Source organism: Crocodylus porosus, unplaced genomic scaffold (assembly GCF_001723895.1).
Source record: "Crocodylus porosus isolate Cpor-Errol unplaced genomic scaffold, CroPor_comp1, whole genome shotgun sequence".
In the NCBI taxonomy this organism is placed as follows: domain Eukaryota; kingdom Metazoa; phylum Chordata; order Crocodylia; family Crocodylidae; genus Crocodylus; species Crocodylus porosus.
Window position 1 is genome coordinate 79,670,008 of NW_017728906.1, and position 24,929 is coordinate 79,694,936.

The 24,929-nt window shown below is 40.2% G+C and overlaps 1 long non-coding RNA gene across 1 annotated transcript in view; it reads right to left on the bottom strand.

The window, feature by feature from the left end:
- The window catches only part of LOC109306141, an 81,851-nt gene that overhangs the window by 34,403 nt on the left and 22,519 nt on the right, over window positions 1-24,929 (bottom strand). The window lies entirely within an intron of this gene.

Sequence of the window (24,929 nt, forward strand, 5' to 3'; positions counted from 1 at the left end):
AGCTTGATTTTTTTTCTAAAACCCTGTAATCCACATATCCCAGCAGCACATGTTTAAAGACTATGAATAGGATTGGAAAAAGTCACCTGAGGGGAAAACAGGTGGGGGCCCGGATCATGCTGGCCTCCCAGTCTCTCTTAGGCCAACCTTCAATCCTAGCCACTAACCTACAGTAGCACAAGAGGATGGAGACCCAGTTCACCAGAAGAAACAGTTTCAGGGAAAGTCCAAGTCCCTTCCTCCAGTCATCTGTCTTTTCCCTACCCCTGATTACTCTTAGTAGTCTTGTCTGAAAGACAGAGTCCATATATCAACAACTTGAAGGAAACGGTACTATTCAGAAGTGTGTGGGGCAAGAAGGATAGCCAAGAACTTTGGAAAAGCAAGACCCTCTGAGAAATCTTCTCTATTAATAAAAAGACACCATTTTCTCAGGTGTCGGAAGATGGGAGAAGTTCTTGATTTTTTTTTTCATTTCCCCCATTTCCAAATTCTGCCCTCAGAGCAAGCAGGCTCTGGCTACCTTGTCTGCCCTAGAAAATGAAAGACTTTAAAGCTAGGGGTACTGTACATGCAGTACTGAGGTAGACAAAAGCAGGTTATAAATTAGGATGCATTCCTGACAACACTGGAGCCTTTCCAATATAAAATAGTATGTTATGCCTTCTGTGGTGTTATATTTTGTACCATGTGTGATATCTCAGTTATTACAGCAAAGAAAGTACATGTGATCACCACCTAGGAACCTTGACACATATTGAGTAGAAGGGAAACTTGATTTTCTGTAATTTGCTCCATAAAAAACAGGTGACTGAAAATAATTGTTTAGGACAAAAACAATTCTGAAAGAAAAGTAGCCCTGTTTTAATATGGTGGGAGGGAGCATTTATATCTGTTAATGTGGCACTCAGTGATCTGGATAACCCAACTCTGTATTACTACCTTGAAGCAAACCTAAAATCTCCTGGGGTCATGCCAACATCTCAATGGTTGCGTACTGAATATCTCCCTAAAGTCTTTGATTACCATGTTGCCGGGGGAAAAAAGAAATTAGCTGGAACAATTTCTGTGTCAGTTGTCTGTGATGAAAGAGCTAGTGCCCAAGATGACTATGTCCTCAATGTACTTGCCATACCTTCACTCAACAAAGATGTTAATATGTTGAGTAACCAGGTGAAGTGAGTGTCAAAGCTATTTTATTGGAATATGTTTTTCTGGAAGCCACAAATCATAAAACCATTTCTACAACAATATTGCAACACTGCAAAAGTTTGATGTTCCCTACACAAAGCATTTGTGGCCAGCAGTACTGTGTATATGAACCAGAGGAGGTAAAAATTCCTCCCATAAATGCAGCTTGATTTTCAGAGTTGTATAGTAATTTGCAGTTCTCATTGAATAAAGAGTGATCTTCAGGCACTCAGCCCCACTGGAACCCACGCTAATATTGCTTGTAAGAAGTAACTCATCAAGTTTGCCCACCAAGGCTTTTAAATAAAGAATTTTGGTGGTATGAAAAAAACAGTCACAACTGTCCTTGGAAGGCAAGTTAAATACCAACAATTCCTGCACTCTCAAGGCAAATCTGCAGCAGTACATCCTTTGCCATTAGTCAGAAGGTGAAACATTTGATTTCTAGATATTTCCTACTACAAAGAACATTTGTCTAGCTTCCTTCCTTTGACATTGCCTCAACACCTGAAGTATACCAAAGCATTGTGTCTCAGATCATTAGCAAACCATATTTGTTAATGTCTGTTGTATGAAGTTGAAATGATCCACAATACAATAAGAGAATGCCAAGAAAACCCCCCTTAAATTAATCACAACGGTTGGATGAGATTTGTTATGAAGAATTTACATTCAAGTATAAATTAGACCAAATTAACCAAAGGAAAGTATAGGTAATAAAATAAATTAAAAGAGCTGGGAACCAGGGGATATGACAAAGATTCCTGGCCATGTTAACATAGATAGGCAAATGCATCCCTACTTTGTCAAAATTAAGTTCCCTACTCAGAATACTGCTAGAGGCAAATACAGAATGCCAGTGGGATAAATGACATTTGGAAATTTAAAAAGTTGCTTCGAGTTTTCAAGTATTTTGATATTAACACAAGATCCACTTTTTGCCCCATAAAAATGGCTGCCATCTTTCATTGTTTTTAATAAACTGAAAATAGAAGATGTTCCCATACCAGGAGCCACATCTGAATATCCTGGGCAAGGCAAAGTGAGGCTGTTCTTAGTAAAAATGAGTGTAGGAGGTGGGTCACAAGAAAGTAAACTGAAGAAATTAGGAAATAGAGAGGCTAAAAGAGTGTAGGGTGGAAAACATAAGGATCTGAGAAGAAAGGCAAGAAGAACATGGGTAGCAAGTCATAAGGGGACTCACGAAAGAGCAGGACACTTGGGTAGATTCTCAAGACTGAGAAAGTAGGGGGTTTGAGGAATTAGCAGAATGGGAAGTGAAGTGGCAATGGGTTGAGTGAGAAAATAGAGGACAAAAAGTGGTGTCCTGTGCCAAAACACCAAGTGGGAAAGAGACAGAGAGAGAAGGGCCATGGTTTTGTGTGCCTAACCAAGGTAGAACCTCATAAATCAAATGTGGGTGGGAGAATCCTGTTAAATAAATCAGGACCAAAATCAAAAACATGATAACATATTATTTTAATCTCCTAAATATGAGGAGTGTGAATCATGGTCTTGTAGCTCCTCAGATTGGCAACACTGGAATCCATTAAATCAATAATCCATGAAATTTAAAAGCAAGGGGCAGAATACAATATCTCTAAGCAGTCACAGAAATCTACCAATAATGTTCTGATGACATGTGCAGACTTTCCAAAAGTGAAGTAAGGCCTGATTAAAAGACATGCACTTTCAGAATTGTGGCTTTTGCTCATGGGGTTACACATTAAATATCTAAACTGGAGCCCATCAAATTCAGTAAAAAGCAGGGAAATAAAAAATCACCATGGTAGACATCACTATTCATTTCCTCATGCTGGACAGCACTTACACATTAGTAATGTGAATCAAGTCATTAAATAGCCACAATTCTCAGAGTCATTACTGTGCAAGAGCATGTCACTGAATGACTCCTCACATGCATAAAGTTAAACACTTGAGAAGGTGTTGCAGGATCAGGGCCTTAATTATTAGCCACAAGACACTCTCTTACAGGCTGACTGCTTAATTGTCAATAGTATACTTAAACTGTTTTCTCCAATATTATTTTCCTTTTACCCTAATGGTGGCAAGGAAATTAAATGCAAAAACAAAAAACAAAGGTTTTAAATATTGTATTATAAGAGATCATGTAAAGAACCTTGATAAATCTGACAAGCCAGTCTTGTGGGGAAACATTACAAAAATAATCCTCTTACAAACTTTACTATGTTCTGGTGAAACAGCTCTTCAGAAATTGAGGCAAATCCCACTTCTGTTTGATATGCAGGGACAAGCATCATATACAAAAATGTTGTCTGATAAACAGATCTACCAAACTACATTAAATTAGGTAATTAGCACTCTTTCCGCTTGTCATACATGTTTAGGATAGCAACCTGATTCATGAGTAGGTAATTAAATACAAAGATAACCTCCTCTGACTGTTTCTTTATTTTATAAAGAAAAACAGTATATGGTATGCAAGGGATATAGTCTCTAAGATACATTTTGAAGGAGAGGGTAAGGCAAACTATACAGCTGTAGTTAATGATTGCCTGTACATTGTATCAATGACTGGTCTAACTAGGACAAGGTGAAAACCCGCCTCCAGCTCTGTAGCGACAGAAAGGCAGAGTGTATGTTTATTATCACCCTAGTGAACAGAAATTCACAAGCAAAATAATCATACATTGTTATAAATAGGGCAATTCAAAAATCCATCTACAATGAGGTAGAAGTATTCAGTTTCTTCCACAACTGCCTTGGCAAAATAAACTAGGACCAAATGAAAGCAAATTCCTTGGTGTTTCAACCTTTTACCATATTTAGCAGCTGCAGATAGATTATTTATATTTCCTTTACATTTCCACTACAGCAGATAGGAAATATGTCTAATGGTTTGAAAATTTTGCATATAATGGTCTTCATCATTACAGGAAAAGAATCTAACGTTACAGTGAACACCAACACGCCTGAGTTAATTCCAGGATTATGTCCTAAATACCCCAAAGAAGCAGGCTTTGGGTGGCAAGAATAATTCATTGGAGAGTGTTTTAATCTACCTTTAAATTCCTTCCTCCCCCAGCTTCCCTTTAAAATTGTCTGGCACTTCTTGAGTCACTAAAAGTATTGCAGAGTGTACCATTATGTGACATCAGAGGTCCTTTATAACCCCTGATATTTCCCATGTCACTGAAATATGTGTTCTAGGATATCTTTGGTAAGGTGAAAAATTGTAGGAGGATTTCACAGAGAACAAAGAACTAAAAATTTAGTCAAAAGATATTTTTGGTTGAATGCCCCAGTGAAAGCACTGGGGAAGCATTTCAACACTTAAATCCAAGATTAAGTCAGTCTTCCCATTAACATTACACTTCATTTTTATTATAAAGAAAGAATGTATATTGTTTTCATATGGTTTGGCATATCTAATTGCTGCTATACAAAAGTTGCATACAAAGATACACATTTTTACTCATTCCTGGTATGCCAGTTTTACATTGTTATCCATTCTTTCTCCTAAGTGACAGATTTTTTTTGGTACCATGTATGTTCCTGTGTAAATAAAAGTAAATTTGCATGAGGGTTGCTTTTTTTAAAATTACAAATAGGTCTTGTTTAATTGAGAGCAATTGTAAAGGACCAGTAAACAGTTAAGGTTGCAGTGCTCCTGATCAGAATATTTTATTTTGAAGAATCTGGTGCAGATTTCTAAACTCCCCCAGATTCACACATATACAATACCAAAAATGTGTCTGAGTCTCAGCCTGAACTCCCTGAGGCCAGATCAGAACATGTTGTTTTAATTGCCAGACTCTTAAGAGTTTCCTCCGCATCCTTTGCAGACACTGCCTGAACCTAGAATCTTCCTGCACCTGCTCTTAGCCTCATGCTTGGGATATTTGCCATGTAGGCATAAAAATGGATGACTTTTATTTATTGGCCACTAAGGTCTTTCAGATCTTTTTCCTTAAATCACATTGTGTATATTTCACCTGTTAAATGAACAAAAATGATAGCTCACCTCAGCCTGTTATACAATTTTTTGTGCGGAGACTTACAAACTCATTTTGGATTAACGTATATCATATGATATATACATATGTACAGCACATCATATCACACATACCTATCACATACACTGATACATATCATATCCAACCCTTTTATCATAAATATAATAACCTTAAATCCTTATAGGAAACATTGTTTTCACAAACCTAAAACAGAACTGCTTCCTATATACGTTGAAAGTTTACTCTGGGCTCATCTACATGTTCATTAATGCGCTGGTTACTGCACATTTAATTTAGTACTTGTATAATCACAGTGCACTAGCAAATGTTTTTTTAGTGAAGCTACTGTGCAGTAGCCTAATAATATTGCACAGTAGCATATTAGCAGTATTTTAGCACATATTAGCCACAGCACAGTATTATCAGGATGTTGCGCAGATAGCATCTCATATAGATGCGCCCTCTGAGAACCAAAAGTTGAGTGCTTTTCAGAGTGCTCAACAGGTAATGACATCTGCTACTTACTTTCTTTCTTATTTCTGGCATATTTTAAACAGCAATGAAATTGTTAACCGTGTTGACTCTGAAACCTAATGGTAACAATGAGCCCATGAAGGTACAGAACTATTTTAAGTCTTCCAGATATATTGTTTCATGTTGTCTGCAGAAGCTGGCAGGCAACATTGCATTAATTTGCTGTCAGTTCAAATATGGAGTCCTTCTTCTTTGATGAGGAATTAGATTTTAAAACAGGAGATGACCATTTCCAAGAATAGAAGGATTGGCTTAGCTACCATGAGCTACGAAAGCTCATCCTCTGTTTATGACCCTGATTCAGCAGAGTAGTTGCCTTCAAGGGGACCATTCATTTATTCATTCATTCATTCATATTCACGGGGTGCATCTACACATGAACCTTAATGCACAGTAGCCTACTTATTGTGCATTAAAGCGTCACATTAAAACCTGTGCGATTACACTAATACACAGTAATATAGGCTACTGCACATTAAACATCACTTAAAAACCTTACGTGTTCATGACTGCAAATTAAGGCAGCCTCACATGCCTTTCTTTAGTATCTAACATTGGAAGTACTAAATTTAATGCATGTTAGAAAACTCACCTTAATGTATGCGTAGACACACCCAACGATGTCCCCTGTCAAGGACCACAAAATCCCTGCGCTAGGCACTGTACAAGCAAAGACATAGAGCAAAAAGATAGATTTATCTAAAAAATCTTGTAGTCTAAGCTCTTTGTCTTACATTCAGCATAGACTCAAGACCACTGTTGGATCTGGGCCTTACAATGTATCTTGTATTCTAAGGTCATCTAATAAAGATAAGGAGCAGTGAACTGTGATGCTATTTCTTTCAAAAACGTCATTATTACAAACACAACTGAAAACATAAAAATGGGATCAGAAAACTCATTGAGGATAGAATGTAGTGTACTGACCCTTTGTCCTGAATCCGGCACTGGTATTATTTATGGCGCAGAAATGTAGTGCACTCCTTCTGTGATGCTCTGTTTTAGAAAGTATGCTCTTTTTCCTAACGATTTTGTACTTTAGCTTGCAAAGCCACTAAGTCCTTTACTATATAATTAATTTCCTCCATTAAAACATACTGCAAATTCCTTGGCTGAAAACAACAGCCTTATTGAGAGGGTGATCTGGATTCTCAGCTGCCAACCCTTAAGCTTAGCGGAGTAACAAAATTAAAATGGGCTTAAATTGTCATTTTTGGAACAGCAGTGTTTTCCTTAGCGGCTTGGCTTATCACAACACAGACTGTTGACATGCACAAAAATCTAATGCAACATGGTGAGTCAAATTATTTGGCTAGTGTCACTCTGCAGAAGTCTGTCACTGTGTTAATACCCAGATTTGATAGATTTTGGAAAAATGTCATTGTGTATCCAGTCTTCAAGCTCTTTCCACAGGGAGTGTAATGAAAACTACTGTTTGAGCTTTTGCATTACATGGAATACTGGAGGAGACAATTACCCTAAAGTTATATGGTCAATACTTACCATGCAATTACAGAATATTATGTAGAAATATCTTTACATAAATTAAAATAAACAAACTGCAGTGGTAACTGTAACACAACATGAACTCACAGTGCAATACTGTGGCAAAAAGGGCTAATGCGATCCTTGAATGCTTAAATAGGAAAGTGGTAAACAGAGTAAGGAGATGATCTTAACTCTGAAGATGCCATTGGTGAGAGTGAAGGTAGAATACAGTTCTGATGTCCACATTTATAAAAAGATGTTGAAAAATTGGAGAGCATACAAAAAAAGTCATCAAAATTATTCAAGGGCTAGAAAAAATGCCTGACAATGAGAGACTTAAGGCCCTCAAACTGTTTGGCTTACCAAAAGGAAGATTGAGAGGTTACAAGATTACACTATATCAGTACCTTCATGGGGAAAAGCTAGTGGGTGCATCTACACATGAAATTAATGAAATGCAATAAACTCCAGTACATATCACACCAGATTTCATTGCTCCTGGGCACCACGTTTACATGTGCACCTGGAACTGCAACACATTGAGCAGTCGAAGCAGCCCCAGTCAAGGGGTCAGCCTGCCAGCCAAGGGCTACTCTGGCTCAACATGCTATGGAGGAACTATCTGGGGCATGAGGGTGTTCTAGTGTGAGGTTAGCCAGTAGGCAGCCTCTGCACTAAAGCACCCTCATGCAACAGCCAGCCCTGTAAGCATCTACATGTGCATTGCTGCACACAACAGAATGCTGCTGTAAGACAGTACTTGTGTTTACAAGTACTAACCTATAGTGGAGTTAATTAATTTACTGCAGCCTAATAGGGCTGAATGTGTAGATTCTAAGAGTTTACTGTGGAGCTAATTAGGCAGCTTCACAGGAAATATCTCATGTAGATGTACCCACTGGGTGTGTCTATACAAGATGCTAACTGTGCAGTAGCCTAAAAACACCGCACAGTAGCATGCCAGGCAAAACCTGTGCTAATATGCTACTGTGCAATAGTATTTGGCTACCGCACAGTTAATGTCTGGAAAAATCCATGCACCCGCACTACTGCCTAGTAACACATTGATTTAGTTCTTGGTTATCCAAGTATTAAATTTAATGTGCAGTAACTATGGCACATTAATGAATATATAGATGCACCTAGTGGGCACATCTACACGAGATGCTAGGTCTCCATAGCAATGAGCTATAGCAATGTAGCTCATCACTATGGCAACATAGCATCAGCAAGCACAAACCATGACGCCAACACTACTGCATAGTATCAATGAGCTACTGCACAGTAGCTCATTGCTACTACACAGTAGGGTCAAAAACAACCTGTGCGCCGCTGGGACAGCACAGTAATGGCTGTTACTGTGCAGTCATTTAGTACTTGCTAAAGCTTTATTAATAATGCTTTAGCAAGTACTAAATGACTGCACAGTAATAGATGCTCAGTGAAGGATGTGTAGATGCACCCAGTGTGTATTAAATGGCTCTTTAATCTAGCATAAAAAGACAAAAATAAACAATGGCTGGATACTGAAATCATTCATATTCAGATTGGAAATAAGGCGCACACTTTTACCTAAAAAAATCTAAGCGAAATGATGCATTCTCCATCTCTTTGGATTGACGTAGGATTCCTTTCTAGAAGATATGCTTTAGCTAAAACAAGAACTATTGGTCTCAGTATCTTGGTGACATTTAATGATTTCTGACATGTTGGAGGTCAGATAAGATGATCTAATAGTCCCTTCTAACCTTAAATTCTATGACAATGAGCACATTTTTGTGCCATTTAGATTTTTATTCTTGGCACCAAAATATCCTAAGCTGCTTCCCAACTCCTGCTCCACAAATGAAGTAAAAAAATCTGTAAAGTCTAAACTCACTTTCTTTTTGGTGTTTTCTGTACTAGCAACAATTACAATGATGCTGATGTTGATGACATTTATTATAGTAAATACTAATGACAAACCAACGTAAAGGTTCCACTTAAATGCTTTACAAACAGATAATAGGAAACAGTCTCTGCCCAAAATGTTTACATTCTAAATAGACAAGATTGACACAAGATAGAATAAGAGGTATAACATGAAAGCAGAGCAAACAATGTGATGGCAATGCACATCATGATAATGACAGTTGCATGGCATTTTTGGTGGGGGCATGGTGTAATTTGGGGAAATAAGTTAAGTGGATGGAAAAGTGAAAATAGAAGACACATTGAGAAGATGGAAATAAGAGACACAAGGAGGGGAGACAACACTAAAAGGAAAAGACATGAAGTGAAATTGAGAAGAGACTCTGAAGAAGGGGAAGAAGGAAGGAAAACAGATGATTAGCACAAGGCAGAAAAGTCCAGTCACAATTGTACAACCTTGCCTGTATGGCCCAAGGTCCATACACTGGCTGTTTCTGCAGCTGTTCCTACAAGATAGAGGAACTGGCTGGCATTTCTGTGCTGTTTTTCTCTAAAGCTACCTGACTGGAAGATGAAAGAAACCACATGATCCTATTTCCTCTAGGGCAGTGGTTCCCAATCTGTGGTACGGGTACCACCAGTGGTACACAGACAACCTGTCAGTGGTACTCATTAACAGATTTATTATAATTACTTTATATGACAAAGTTTTGCTATTGATACTTAAGGTTGTATCATTTTAAATTGGTGGTGCACAACCTGTCAAAGTTTGGGAACCACTGCCCTAGAGTGAAAGGGGTCTTTCTTATCCTATAATGATTAAATTTCTTTATCAGGCTTTGACTGTTGCTAATGTGCTTTGGTCCAAACTGTTAATCCATTCTCTAGTTCCTCTCTCACTGAACTGGTGGCCTTGGTAGCCCCTTCCTAATATTTTCCTAGCAGTATCAACACTGATTAACCATGGACAAACATTACATTTATAATACTATATACACCATTACCCCTCCACTGACTTCAGTGGAGTTACTTTTGATCAACATGAGTACAGCCAAAAGCAGAATTTGAGCTGTTCTTTATACCAATATAAAAAATCCAAGATACCCCATAATGATAACATTATTAAACATTTGTTTAATCTTTTGGATTTCTTAAAAAATACACCCGTTTAATCATCATACCAGAGAGTTTGTAATGGATTGCAGTAAAAAAGTCAAAAGTCTGTTAAAGACTAACGGTTCATTGGGCTTGTGTAGTTAAGAAACACCAGCTTCATAACAGTGACATATCCAGTTGCCTACAGTTTCCCAACATGAATGCCCAGCTTTCTCTTAAAGGTGAGCCAACTGAGGGCAATTACTGTTGGGCAAGGCTCCAACTCAAGCTTCTGAAGCTATGATAAGATACCTTAACTGTTCCACCCTTGTGCTCTCACTTGTAATAGTTACTACCTCAGAATAAGAATCGCAAAACAGTGAGTATCATAAAAGTATAATTTTATCTGTATCATATTGTCATACCAGTTTCTGAGTGAATTACAGCTTTCTATGCAAGTGAGACATACCAGTTGCCAACAAGCATCACAATGAAGAAAATGCACCATGGTAGGACAACCTGTGACTCTAGTTTAAAAGAAAAAATAGAGCTACTTAAGATGAAATGTTAGCACCATTAAAATTTATTAAAGCTAATTTTTAAATGTTCTGAAATTGCAAGGGACCAATAAATATTTTAGGAGAAAACAGAAGTCTGGAATGAAATTAAAGCCTGCAGCCTTTGGTCTTGAAGTCAATGAGCACAAGGTCAAGTACTTGTTCCAAATGTTGAGTCAAAGTACTGTCATGTTACATGAGTGGTACAACCTCACTAGGACTCCCACCCATGGAAGTGATTCCAGCAGTATCTGGATCAGCTAAAGCCTAAGCAAAACTTATTCTCCACAAGTGCTTTGATTACCATATTCTGGAAGTACACCATCTTATATTTTATAATTAAATAATCAAACTGCTTCTGGCAAATTAACCATCCCTAGGCATTACGGGTTTATTGCCTCTTTGCCACAATAGTTCCTTAAAAGCATTTCAAGGTCTTCGAGTTTGTTCATACAATTTTGAATAGACTAATTTGATTGATTTATCTCTTGCTAAGCAAAACTGTAACCCCCCTAATATACAGATCAATATAAAATATTAAAAAGTCACAAGATATTTCCAAAGAACTAAGTCAACTGATATAGACACCTAAAAACAGGTAGACACAAAGGTACAAGGAAAGGCAGCAACTAGAAAGGGCAGTTCATTTAAAAAGTAGAAAGGAAAACATTTTCACATAGCCCAGGTTTAGCAAAGTGTGACAGGACTGATGTCTTGTGGGTGGGCTGATCAGGAACAGCAGTAATGGATGCTTGAAAAATACCTAAGAAATGCTGATTTCATCATGACACAAGAATACAAAATCCTGCCTCCTAATTGTAATTATACTACACTGCCACCTTGTGGTGTCATGGCAAAGGAGGTATTTGAATAGAGAGGATTGACTGACCAGAGGCCAAAACCTGCTCACCTGACTCCCACATAGAGGCCTTTGAAGCAAGTGGGCTATTCAGATGAATCAGGTCACCAGGCTTTGCGCCAATATATAACAAACAAATTGAGATCATTGCTGATTTTTTTTATGCTGATCTCTTCCTTATTTAATAATTAGATACCACCGTATATAACCTATCTGCCCATTGACATACATCTTAATTTCTTAACCAGAAAATATCAAATAAATTAACCCAAATATAGCTTTGTATTATCTAAGTCTCACATTTTCGGAAGTGATTATTGATTTGCACTGCCTCCATTCTGGGGAGTTCAGTATGGCACAACTTAAAGAAGCTAGGTTCTCAAGTCCTCAAAGATGGGTCCTTTTGACGTGTCTCACACTGGGCGCGCAAACACTGTGGCACCTAAAATCACTAATCACTTTTGAAAATCTCAGCCTAGAATGTATCTAAATGCAAAAGATTGATTTTGGCTGTTTGACATCAAAACTGAAGAGTTGCCCTTTATTAGGCCAAGAGCAAGGCTTCTTTTCTCTGACAAAGCAGCCTCTGAAAGGAGCATATTACACCTGATAGAATATTAACACAGGGCAAAGAAGATCACAAAAGACTATGACCTTTCTCCTATATTAATATTTAATCAGGCACTTGACCTCACTGGATTACAAATTAACAGTAATTGGGACCCAAAAGGTTTCCCTTCTTAACATTTTTTTCATGAGCACATGTTATTAAATTGATTCAACTATTTTTTAATAGAAGAAATTTGTTACTTTAAAAATATTGAGATATGTTAGGAAGTATAATGTAAGCCTGTCATCTCTGATTTACCTGGGATACATTTTCCTTCATTCCTGTCTCCCTGAAAGGAAACTGACACATTTATTTTAAGTTTCACAGGAATTGAACACTCTTTTTGTTCTGAAACCCAGATCCTAAAGCAGTAGTCTATGCAGTTTAGTCTGGTGACTTCCACATCTGTCCTTTCTAACTCAATAGTATTTTCACTCTCACCTCCCCACCTCTGAAGGCTTGCCCCGGCTGCAATACGTGGATCTGGTTGCAAGCCAGGATCTAAAATTCCTGCAGGATTGAGATAGCTCATATCTGGGGATTTAGTTTGTAGCCATCTCCCACAAAGAACATGCACACAGCATCAGAAATGGGATGGATGGGCCCTGTAGGCTGTGGCTTGGGGCGGGGCTAAGCCCCCCCCAAACTAATTTCACCATGGCCAGCAACAGCAGCAGCACCACAGCACCACTCGGCGTGCAGCCAGGCTGAGGAAGAAGAAGCTAACCACGCAAGCACAATGGGAGTTGTAGCTCTTATGCTGCACTCAGCCCCGCTAAATAATATTTTCTCCCTCCGTCTATGATGGGCCCCACTGCACATGTTGCTCAGGGGCACAACTGGGTCCGTGGCCTTTATTCAGGCAGCAGTCTTTACTCAGGCACTGAACCCATCAGGGGGAGTGTGAGATGGAGAGAGTTTCAATATGTGCCATTATGAGAGTCTCTCTCTTTCTCTCTTTTCATTCTTAGAGATGCTTTTGCTACTGACACTATGGGGTTTTCTTCAACACCATCATTATGAGTCCATGTTACAAAAGCTTGTAAAACATCAGAAAAAATTATATGGCAGGAGATAGAGTTTGCAGGTTTCTGAAAACATTGGTTTGGTTTGGTTTGGTTTGGTTTGGTTTTTTAACTAGATGTGAAATCTTTTGGTTCAGCTGTTGTAGGAGTGTAAAAAATTACACAGATAGCACCTCTGTGGGTTTGGCGGGGTTTCCTTACTTTACCTCTGTAATTCTAAAGCATCTTTGAATTAGAATGTAGCATTGTCAGAGTAGTTGATTATTGAGCATGAAAAGTGTTTTTAGCAATGTCTAAACAAAGGGGTGTATACCCTAGACAGGTTGGCATGCAGTTACAGCCAGATCCGGATAGTAAGTGAGCATTTACATGTCCGTTTTCAAGAGGACTTATGGGTGCTTCCAGGATCAAGCCCTTAGTGACTGACAAGGTAACAGGGACTAACTGCTGTGCCTGATCAAAGCTTGAACTTAATACAAAAAGGGAAGAGATTGCAGTAGCATTAGAACAAGTGGCAGCTACAGGAGATGGCTGTCATTGTGGCACTCTGGATGGACTGGAGGGGAGCGAGGTGGGATGTTATGGCAGTAGAGGTAGAAGCAAAAGTTGAAGCCAAGAAAGTGAAAAATAAACCTTTGGGACCAATTTACCTCTTCTTCCAGTTTGAGCTCAGCACAAAGATCAGTGTCAAAGTATAGAGATGCCTTTGCACTCTGCTCTGCTAGAGCTTGCCAGGGGCCTGTTCTTCACTAAATGCAGGTTAGAGCAACCTAGGAAAGCCCCAGTTTGTGCCCTGAAAAAAAAGGCTGCTCTTCTTTGCAGCTGGGAATATCTGAAGAGTAGGAACACCCATGCCATCCCTCCACCCTCATACAAATGTCTCAACACATCTTACATCAGGAACTCCTACAGTTATTGCTTGAAGGCCAACTTCCTATGGGGAATTCTCCACGTCTACTCTATGGGGAATCTGTGACCTTTCTGTGCTAACATAAAAGTGTAAATGGACCCACTGAACCCAGTGAATCCGGCTCTTAATCCCTCATAGATGGGGCTAGTTTCAGAAACAAAGAAAAAAAAGGACAGGTAATAATGGCTAACTGAACACTCCTGTGCGAGTACAACACGAAGATGATTCCTTTGTGAACTTTTTTCACATTTGGTGGTCCCTGAACATGAATGAAGTGACCCTTCTTTGTTTATATTGTCTGGGACTGGCTATCTTGCCAAATGCTAACAAAGTCTTTGTGTTTTAATTGTCACAGATGTCTTATGACTCTGTTACAGTTCTGTGCCCAGTTCGGCTTCTCTAAGCCTTATGCCAAGATCAGAATTATCAGTCATTCTTTGTTTTAACCTCATATTTAGTAATCAAGCATGTACAGAGAGAGTCTCGTACTGATTTTCCACATTGCAGCAAAACAGCATAGTGTTAAAAATAGATCTTTTCTTGCATCATCAGTCTTTTGGATACAAACTCCACATGCTGCAAAGCCGTTTGTTTTTAGGTGTCAAAGTCTCAATGCATTTTACTGAAAAGCATCCATATGAGCAAAGACTGGAAATCCAGAATTATTGAACTGTGGTGCAATGCGCCATTGAGCCCATGAAATTCTATGATATACAGACATGGATTCAATATGCCTGATTGTGAGGGGGCGCAGTTCGTCGACCGACCGCCTCACAGGGGACCCCCGGCCGGAGGGGAATGTGCCATCCTCACTGTACCCACGCCAGTCTCGCCTGCCACGACTTCGATGGTAAACTTAGGGGTTCACAATATTGTGGCGCGTGCAGTTCGGAAGCGGCACTCAGTCTCCACTGGGTCCAGGGGTCCTGAGGGCTCCTCCACCCCTACACCCTCGCCCGGTCCTCCGGTTAGTTGCTGCCTATCTGGGCAGGCCACTCGTCAGGACGTTAGTCCCAAAACTGTTCATAAAGAAAACAAAGTTCAACAAAAGGTTCCAGCCAGGGATTCACTAGAGCAAGGGGGTTTGTTTGGTCCCTCGGCTACCCTCCCTGATATTCTCTATCTGCTGCGGGGTTAACCCCCTTCCTTAGCTCAGGCTGGGCTCTTCCGCCCTCTCCTAGGGCTTCCTTCTGCCCCTCAGTCCTCCCAAATTACAGGCACGGTGGTTTCCCCACTTGTGCTCGCCCCTGTATTACAGTACCTACAGTACCTGGCTCCTGCTGGGTGCCATCGCTCTCAGCGGCGTTAGGCCACTCGTGGCCTCGCCGCCAGTTGGCCGGGCCTCCTTGCCCCAGTAGGGCCTGCTGCATCTCCAAGCAGCTCACACCCACTCGAGGGTGCTCCCTCCAGCACCGGCTCCCCCACAGCCTTCCTCCGGATCCGCCGCTTCTGCCTCCCGATCCGCCGCTCTCCCTTTATCCACCCGAGTAGGACCCAACCCGGATACCTCCAGGCTCCTGGAAGGTGGAAACCTGGGTGCTTGGCCTTCCTCCATAACCCGGAAGTCAGGCCTGACCCCGCTGCCACCGGCGTTGCCCTGGCCCAGCACCTTCTTCACCCCCTTACACTGATCACAGCTGAACCTGTTTCTAGGTCTTAAAAGCTGTTAAAATAGGCTATTTACTAGTTTGTTTGCCCGTGTTTTCCCATGTCAAACAAGCCACTTGTGACTTTGTGCCATGGAATGGCAGATTCACATGGTATTATAGAATCTTTCTGTTTGCAGCAAGTTTCATAGCTGTCCACCATTTCATCATGGTTCATCTGAAGCTAGAATGCCACTTCTCTAGCACTGTTTTTGACCAGACATTCACAGGTGTTCTTGAGGTACTTATCCCAGCATTTTCTTTCTCACCAGTGCAATAATTATCCTCTTTGTACATTTAGTGAGCTATTTTATTGAAAAAATTAATATCTGAAGTATTGATTCTTCTACATATTGCTTGCGGCATTGGCAATGCATAGGGAGTGCACATGGGTACATGTGCACCCTGAGCGTGGCAGTGCTCCCCCTGCAAAAAGATGCTGCTGACACTGCCAGCGGTGCCTGGAGGTGGTCACTGCTCACCACCCACCCTCCACCCCCTCCACTCACTGCCAACACTGCTGGCGGCATCTGCGGGCAGTCCCTAATCGTTGCTGGCTGCCACCAACACTTCCAGTGGCATCTACAGGTAGTCACCAACTGCTGGTCGGTGCTCACCAACCCCACCCCCCCACCACTGACAGCACTGCAGCTGCCTGCAGGAGCTCCCCGCTCACCACCACCATGCTCCCACCGCCAACAGTGCCACCACCACTTGCAGGAGCTCACCATGCCCCCCCAGCCTCCAGGGGCACATGGCATTCATGGCTTACAGCTTGCAGAACTGCTTGTAGTGTTTCATCCTTGGATCATTTTTTTATAGCCTATCCCATAACCATGGTGAAGATAGTGCTAAATGCAGTGGTATAATTAGCAGTGTCATCATCTTTGTGGCCTAGGTTGAATGCCATTGAGCAGGTTAGGAGGGGTGCCTGGTTCTGGTGCCCCACTCACCCCACCCCAGTTACGTTACTGGCTTAATGTTTTCATATTGTTCACATGTTCTGTTACTGCTTGCTCTAGTTCCCCTGGTTGAATGTCAGAAAGGGAGACCATATGCTCTTGATAGTATTTCTGTAGTTACTTGGTAATGTCCTGGTTGGAACTCCACTGTCATAAAATACTATTATGATTTCAAGAAAAATCGCTATATCCACCATGCCGCTTCTTCAAGTCCTTTCTTGTTTTGCAATCAGTGGCCTGGGGTCCATACCAGCTTTTAAGTTATGATTCTAGAGAAAATTATGACATTCCTACAACTACATACTGGCCTACTTAACATCTCTTTTTCAAGCTCATGCATACATGTTCCCTGTCACCATCCTAGTCATTATTCTTTTGTGGGAATTTTCTATCATAAAATGAGAGGCAATTTCTGTTGCTTGAGGTTGATGTTTGGCATTGTTCAGCTTAAGGCTGCTTCTCCTTGCAGTTTCCAGCCTTCTTCACAATAATTCCTGATGCTCAATAACAGTACTGCCTCATTCTATGGTGTCATTCACATGCACTTTCACTGCTGCAAGGTCTTCTAGCATTTGGGTTGCTGTGCTGTGAAATACTTTTGGTGCTGTACAGATTCCAGAAGATAATCTCAAAAAGCAGTATCCACAAAAGGTTGATTTAAAAGTCCAAATCTTGAAGTATTCAGCAAACATTTTGTTCCTTGAAAGTAAATGGAACTGGTCCCTTTTTAAAACAGTTTTGTTCAGCTTTCTGCAGTCAATGCACTACAGAATCCGAGACCAACCCCTTTTTTCCCTTGCAGTTCCTAAAGAGTAAGTCCAGGCTTTCGGCTTGGCTGTTCTATGAATTAAGCCATCTGTTGTCATGTTTTGCAGCTTTTTTATTAGTGCCACATGTAACAGATTCTGCATCCTCCCTTAACAGCAACGTGAATGTCACCAGGTGACACAGCTTTCCTCTGAGCACACTTCATATCACGCAATTAGTACATTCATGTATGGTTTGGGGTTTATTACTGAAATTATTAATCCAACTCACTATGGAATTCACCCACAGAGTAAGCCAAGCACCCCACATAGCAAAACAGCCACCAATTGTTTACTATGCTTAGAGTATTTAAAAAAACTTTTGTTTTATTCTTTCTGTTGTGGAACATGCATGACAATTCACACATGCCCAGGGCTGGAGTTTGTCCCTCTTTTAGGATGCCAGTCTCAGCTTTGACTTTTCAAACTTTCTACTTTTTTTCAATAAGGCTAGGTCAGTTTCTTTTGCTACATTCCCTCATACTCCTGGGTCTCATCTGTATGCCACATGGAGGCCATTTGTGCATATTTTTACTAGACACTCTTTGGAGTTTACAAGAGCTCTCTTGATTGTGTTTGTAAAATGCTCGTCCCCTGAACATGAGGAGTCCTTATATTTTAGCTTTTATTCATGTGATTTCCTGCGTAACTGGAATAATTCTGCAGATTGCTTAGACTTGCTGCATTTTCTCTGTAGTTAGCCACATACTGGACATTTTCCGTATTCATACCTGTCCCTAAATACTTCGATGGCCATTGTTTTAAAAAACCTGTTGTCCTGTAAGTTTCTATGAACCAGCTTAACTAGTATTAACAATCATATTCCCTGAGCCTTCATCTAGGGGCCTCTAGTTGCATATCTATTCTGCATCATACCATATTACTTTTTCAAGATATAGGACTCCAGATGCAGCAAAAGACCTTTGGATGCCCACATTTTAAAAGACTGGGTTTTTAATTTTGAATCTGTGATCAGTTCCTCTATTGTTACCCCTTTCATTTGGAACCTTCATCTTTCATAAATTATCTTTTTATTTCTGGGAGATTCTATGTGGCTCAGTTTTTTCTATATTTCTTCAAAGTCTTTCTTCCCTTGGTGTGAAATGCATAGTACAGATACAAACCTCCAGCACAAACAGCAATACTTTTATGTTCCTCTTCCATTTTACAAATTCCAACAGCTTTTGCACATCAAGTTGTGCGCATCAAGTTGTGCTCTGAACCTTCTCCCGTATTCACCATGATTTTCAACGTTTGTGGAGGATTTGCACTTTGTAGGGACAAGGGTTTAAGCACTGCACAAATAAGCTTCTGTTCTTATTGCCCCCAAAACAGCTGCAGCTAGGATTGACTAGTATGTGCTTTGCTACTGAAATAGATACTATTGGTAACCCACTAATGACCCCTAGGAGCCATTCTAATTTTCTACCTTTGCATATGAAAGCAGCATCCCCCATCTATATATCAGCACAGCCCCAGAGCCGTTTGTTGAGTGATCACCGCATTTCCACCCTGTACGACTCTTCAGGCAATCACAGAAGATTTGCAGAGCTGCCAGCTCTCCATCAGTTTGTGAAAGTTAGTCCTAATGAGGGCAGAAAAATGTCACACCAGATTACAGTTGCCCATACCTTTTGCCAAATCCACAGCACTCTGATTTGCTTCCTTCTTCTGCTTCCCCCTTATTCCATATCTTGGACTTCTAACACCCGGCTTACAATGCACAGCTCAGGGAGACTTTCCAATTGGTGTAAGATTGCTGGTAAGATGGACAACTAAATTTGGAGTTGCTGATGGACTGGGGACATTATATAATAGGCACAATCTGTAATGTTGAATCTTTAGTAATGTATTTTCATGGAAATTTGTTGCGTCATTTTATGAATCTAACAAAAATAACCATTAAAAACTATGAAGTTGTGTGACACAAGATTGAAAAACAGGATGGCAGCTTTGAATCCATGTGGACTGGCAAGGATTTTATACAGTGAAAAAGAAAGCATGCCCAGCCTAATGTAAGCTGTCTTCTTCTTTCACTGATAGTACCTTTTTCACCTAGCCTTCTTGGCTTCTTTTCAAGGATCTCTTTTTCAAACAACAGAGGCTCTCCTCCTCTAAATAGTCATTTCAGAGGTCTATTTGCCCCCTCACTGATTTGCTTATAGATTGCTCATAAACTTCTTGAAATCCCCATTAATCTCTCTAATACTCTTAACTATCTGAGCCAGATTTCTTTGTAGTTGTGTATAATTCTCTTTAGTATTGGGTATTGTTGATTGTTTCTTTTGAAAGCTGTAATATAAGTATAGACAAGGAATGTTTTAAAGGGGGGGTGTTTGTTTTTGTTTGTTTTTATTGGGAGGTTATACAGTAGGAAAAGATCTGGTTACAAAAAACTTCAGAGTCTTAATAAATTTGCTATGAGATATGTGGAATTGATTGAAGGCCCAATCATCAGTGTGGTAATACCTTGATTTACACCAGTTAAGGATCTTCCTTTATAATTTTGAGATTATAACTGTCATTACATTTTTGGAAAAACAAAATGAGTGGTTCTTTGCTGTGTTCTCTAGCCAGTAACAGTATCGTGGGCAGGAGAGTATTTTAAAGAGGTTATTGGCATGGCAGAATGCCGTGATGGTAGTAAGCTAAAGTTTGGCCACCTGGGGCTGTGTCAAGTAAAAATGCTATCTCAGTCTGGGATTTGTGTGCAGAAACTTGTTTGTTGGACGCTTAAGTCAGGATCTATTTGTTGAGAGAAACTTCTGCCTTGTTAACTTCAACTCTATTTCTTTAATAGGCTTAGAAAAATGATCCAGAACATTCATTCCAGGGGATTGTAATTACCATGCTTTTTCATTTGTTGGAAAAGAAAGGAAATGAGCCCCAGAGACACATTATTCTCTTTCATTTTTTATTCTATAATATTTAGGGCATGGTCTCAAACCACCGATAATATTCTCAACCAACTGGATGGCTGGAGCATGAGCACAGAGAGGTCAACAGATAACACTTTAAAAAATGCCTAGATGATTTAGAAGCCTAAGTGCCTTGTTACACAGTGATTCTGAGTGGCTCATGGAGCTCTTAACCCCTGGATTGTCTGCATATTAACACCTTAAAATGGTATTACGCATTCATTATGCAGCTCAAAGTTTCGCCTCTCCAGGGCAGGATTATTTCTGATCTGTACTACCCAGCTCCCATTTTGTTAAGGTATGGCCACTTCCCACAGATGTGCCACCCAAATTAAAGTCCTCCAGTATCCCACAATCTCTCACATCCCTGCCCATAGAGCAGGAATAGAAGCCCGTCCTTGTTCACCAGCCCTCCAGTAGCAATTCACAACTACAGCTCCTAATCCTGTCCCTGCTCAAGAGGCCTCCAGTGGCAAGTCACAGCTGTGCAGGTGGGGGACAAAGAAGGTTTCTAGAATAAAGGTGTGACTGCTCCAAACTCTGAGCTAGCACTCACACTGATCAACATTTGTGTGGCTCTCAGGTGTAACGAGACCCTAAATTCCCTTTGGAAATGGAAAAAGCATCAGATTTAGCTTATGTCAGAAAGGTCATTTTATACAATCTAATTTTAGTTGTAATAATTCCAAAAAATTGAATATTTTTGGCATTTAACTGAAAAAAAATGCCTTGGTTATTTTAAACACTCACTCAGTATCCAAACGATTATGATTAGAACTAAAAAGAGAGTGATGAGAAAATTATTATAAAAAGGCCTGTGTAATTAGTAGCACACATTTTCCAATCCAGTTGAAATGTTACATGTAAAGCAAAAAATGGTGTACAAGGTAAAAAGTAACATTTTCATTTTTTGTGTATCAGTGTCATGAGTAAAGCAGAAAAACTCCAGTGTTTTTAAAACCTCTATACACCATTCTTATCCCTGGCAGTCTTTCCTTAATAAGAACCATATATAGTTATTACTGAATCCATGGATAAGGTCCTTAACACTGAAAAAAATTATGTTCCCTAGCACATGCTTCTCTTCTTTGGAAGAAGTATTCCGCTGACATATTACCTAACCTTTCCTAAGCATCTTTCACTTGTGCATGCAGCATTCTCTGTAAATAAGAAAAAAATCCATAATCCCTTAGCATACAAACAGTTATTTCTCTTAACAGATAAACCCAAATTAAGGCCTAAAATAGGCAGATATTAAACATGATTGGTAAATACATGCCTAAGGAGAATATTATGCTAATTATATGTATTATCTCCGCCACAGTCCATTGGGTTAAAAGCAAAAGCACATACACAAAAACAAGCATGGGAAGTGTCATCTTCTATTTGAGAAAAGAAACCAGCCCACGTCTATGAAAATTTAATAGCAATTGACTTTTTTTATTTCTTACTGTGAATCCAGGACAAACTTTTATTTGACAACTGTATGTCCTTTAAAAGAGATCCATAACCCTTCAAATAAACCAGACTGTTCTTTCCTCTACCTCTACCTCTCTCTCTCTCTCTCTCTCTCTCAATCTCTCTCTGTCTCCCTTTTTAATGCCCACATCTCCACTATCAGGAACAAATATGATTTCTGATTGAACATCACTTTATTTGCCAGTTCTGTGGTCTTTTCTTATCTTGTTCCACACTTCTCAGGCTTTGTGGTTAAATTATGTATTAAGGTCAATGTCAAAACACGGAAGATCTGTAATCTACAGGGAGCTCCCTTTTATTCGTTATTACAGTGAAGGCTGAGCGCAACTGTCAGGGAGCTTGGGATGTGCTCAGCATGGAGGCTTGCTACACAGCAGGGCTCTACAAAGCCTCTCTCCTTGTTCTCCCAGGACGAACCCTTGATAGATTTACCCAGATAACCCATCTCACTTTAAAGCTCTCTTGTCTCTGCTTCAATCTGAAAGCTGTCAAGTGCACCTATATAGTAATGTCATAAATCAAACGTAAAATGTGTACACTGGAGACACTGCGAGTGTCATGTATTCACTTGTACTTTGAGATCTTCTAAAGTAAAGCGGTGTCAGAATAAGGAAGGCTGGGAGGAATGTTTTTTTCCTTAAAAACGACAGAATATTTGAACAGGTTGTCTGTAAACTTTTTTTTTTTTTTTTTTTTTTTTAACTTTTGTTGTTCTAAAGCCAAATTCTGGTTTATCCTAAATTAATCAGGGACAGCTATTTAGTAAACAAAAAAAGCAGCGGCTAAAAGGTAGTTATCCGTAAACAATGTGATTTAATGCAAGGTGGTGTATTGATTTTGTTTCTTTGGTTTTCTTCTTGACAAGCATTTGTCAACATGGATTTGTATTAGTTCCCAGGTTTGTTTATTAAAGACGCATCATTCTTTCCCTGAACTAGAAACAATTCTCTTGCAGCCAGAATACAACATCAAAGAGGGATCCTAAAACAAGATACCAAAAATGACAAGAAAGAAAGAATCCTTCTATGTAAAATGTATCACCAGTGAACTTAATTTTCCTCACCTTTAAATAAGGAGAACTTTCACTTGTTATTGTGAGAAAAGAACTATTATTTCTTCATTAGGTGAGTTTAGAGAGAGAGAGATACATGTTGCATTTATGGTATCAGAGTTTCTTCACAATCAATAGCTTACAGCAAAGTGGTGGCAATCTTGTAGTGCACGATCTCTTGACTTTTGAAGTTCTGGTTCACAGCATACTCACTCTGGAGCCAGTATGAGCATTATGTTTAATTAAGCCGTGAACTTGCATCATAGTTGGAAATCACTATTGTCTGCGTTCTGTATTCATTTCCAAATAAGTGTTAGAGTTTGCAGTGTTAATCAGTACAGGAACGATGGCTGGGTAAGCAAGACATGAGCCCCAAGCACTGCATAGAAAGGCACATTGAAATGGAGCCAGGAGGGTGTCTCCCCATGTGCCCCCCTTACATCTTGTGCCCTGCACTTTCCATGCAGTGTCTCAAGTCCCAGCAGTCAAGAGGGCAAAGCAGCAGTGACAGGGTTGGTGGCACTGGGGAGGCAATAGCACATGGTGCAGGGCCAGCAGCTGGCAGAAACACAGTGCTACAGGGTTGCCAAGGGAGGCGTCAGAGTAGATAAACCCTCTTGCCTCCTTTTTTGCCTCTGAAAATTGTATTTTACCTGGAACATGTCAGTGGCAAACAAGGAGGCAGACCCCTCCTCTCCCTCCTGCTGCGGTGAACCTCCAGCTGCCGGCAGCATGCATTGCCACCACCCAGGACAGAAAACTGGCTACTTACACCCCTGTCACCAATACAGGTTTAAAAATATCTCACATTAAGTTCATTAAGGTATTACAAAGTCCCATTTACAAGTAATAGATTCTAAAATGATATAGCTATACATCCTCATTATATACAGTAAGTCATCTTTGTGATATTTTTACCTACAAAATAATAACGCATTCTATTCTAGCTACTGCAGTTAAACATTTAGAAAGGCTCTTCTCTCTATAGAGACAGGGAATTAATTTCATGTTCTGTGTATACAGTAATTAGAGTCACTTATGCTCCATGCACTTTACCTTTGTTTTTTCTTGCTCTATCCTTTTTTCCTACTTTCTTGTCTTAAAATAAAACAAAAGTCATAAAATAAAAAGTGTCTTGTCTGTTGCTATCTGCCTGCTCTTTGAATATGGGAAAACAGGTTCCACAAACTGGAAGAACTGAATCTTGTAACCTGCTTGGTGAAAGGGAAAGGAAGAGAGAGGAGTAATGTGTTGCATTGTATGTGGATGCATCTACATGTGCAATTAATGTGAAGCAATAAACTCCTGAGCAGTTTGTGCTGAAGTAAACTGCTCCCAGGCACAGCATCTATATTTGTGCCCAGGACAGCAGCAATTAGAACCAGGGCAGCCGGGGCACACAGGGGCTTAGCCCCAGGCTCCAGGTGGTGGCAGAAAGTGGTGAACAGGCTTGCTGGGGCATGAGGGTGCCACAAGTGCAGAATCTGCCCCCCTGCTGCTTGGACTGACTGAGCATAAATTGCTCCCATGGTCAGTGGCTACACGTACATTTCAGTGCAGTAAATTACTCTGTCCTAAGATAGCACTGCCTCAGCAGTACTTATCTTAAGATGGAGTTCATTAGTTTACTGCGCCCTAATACCAGCACACATGTAGATGGTGATGTTTTACTGTAGAGTTAATTCATAGAATCATAGAAGTAGGGTCGGAAGGGACCTTGTAGATCTTCAAGCCCGACCCCCCGCCTGGGCGGAAGAAAAAGACTGGACTCAAATGAATCCAGCCAGGTAGGCATCAAGCCTCTTCTTAAAGATCCCCAGGGTAGGAGCCAGCACCACTTCCCTAGGAAGTTGGTTCCAGCTCCTAGCCGCCCTAACTGTGAAGTAGTT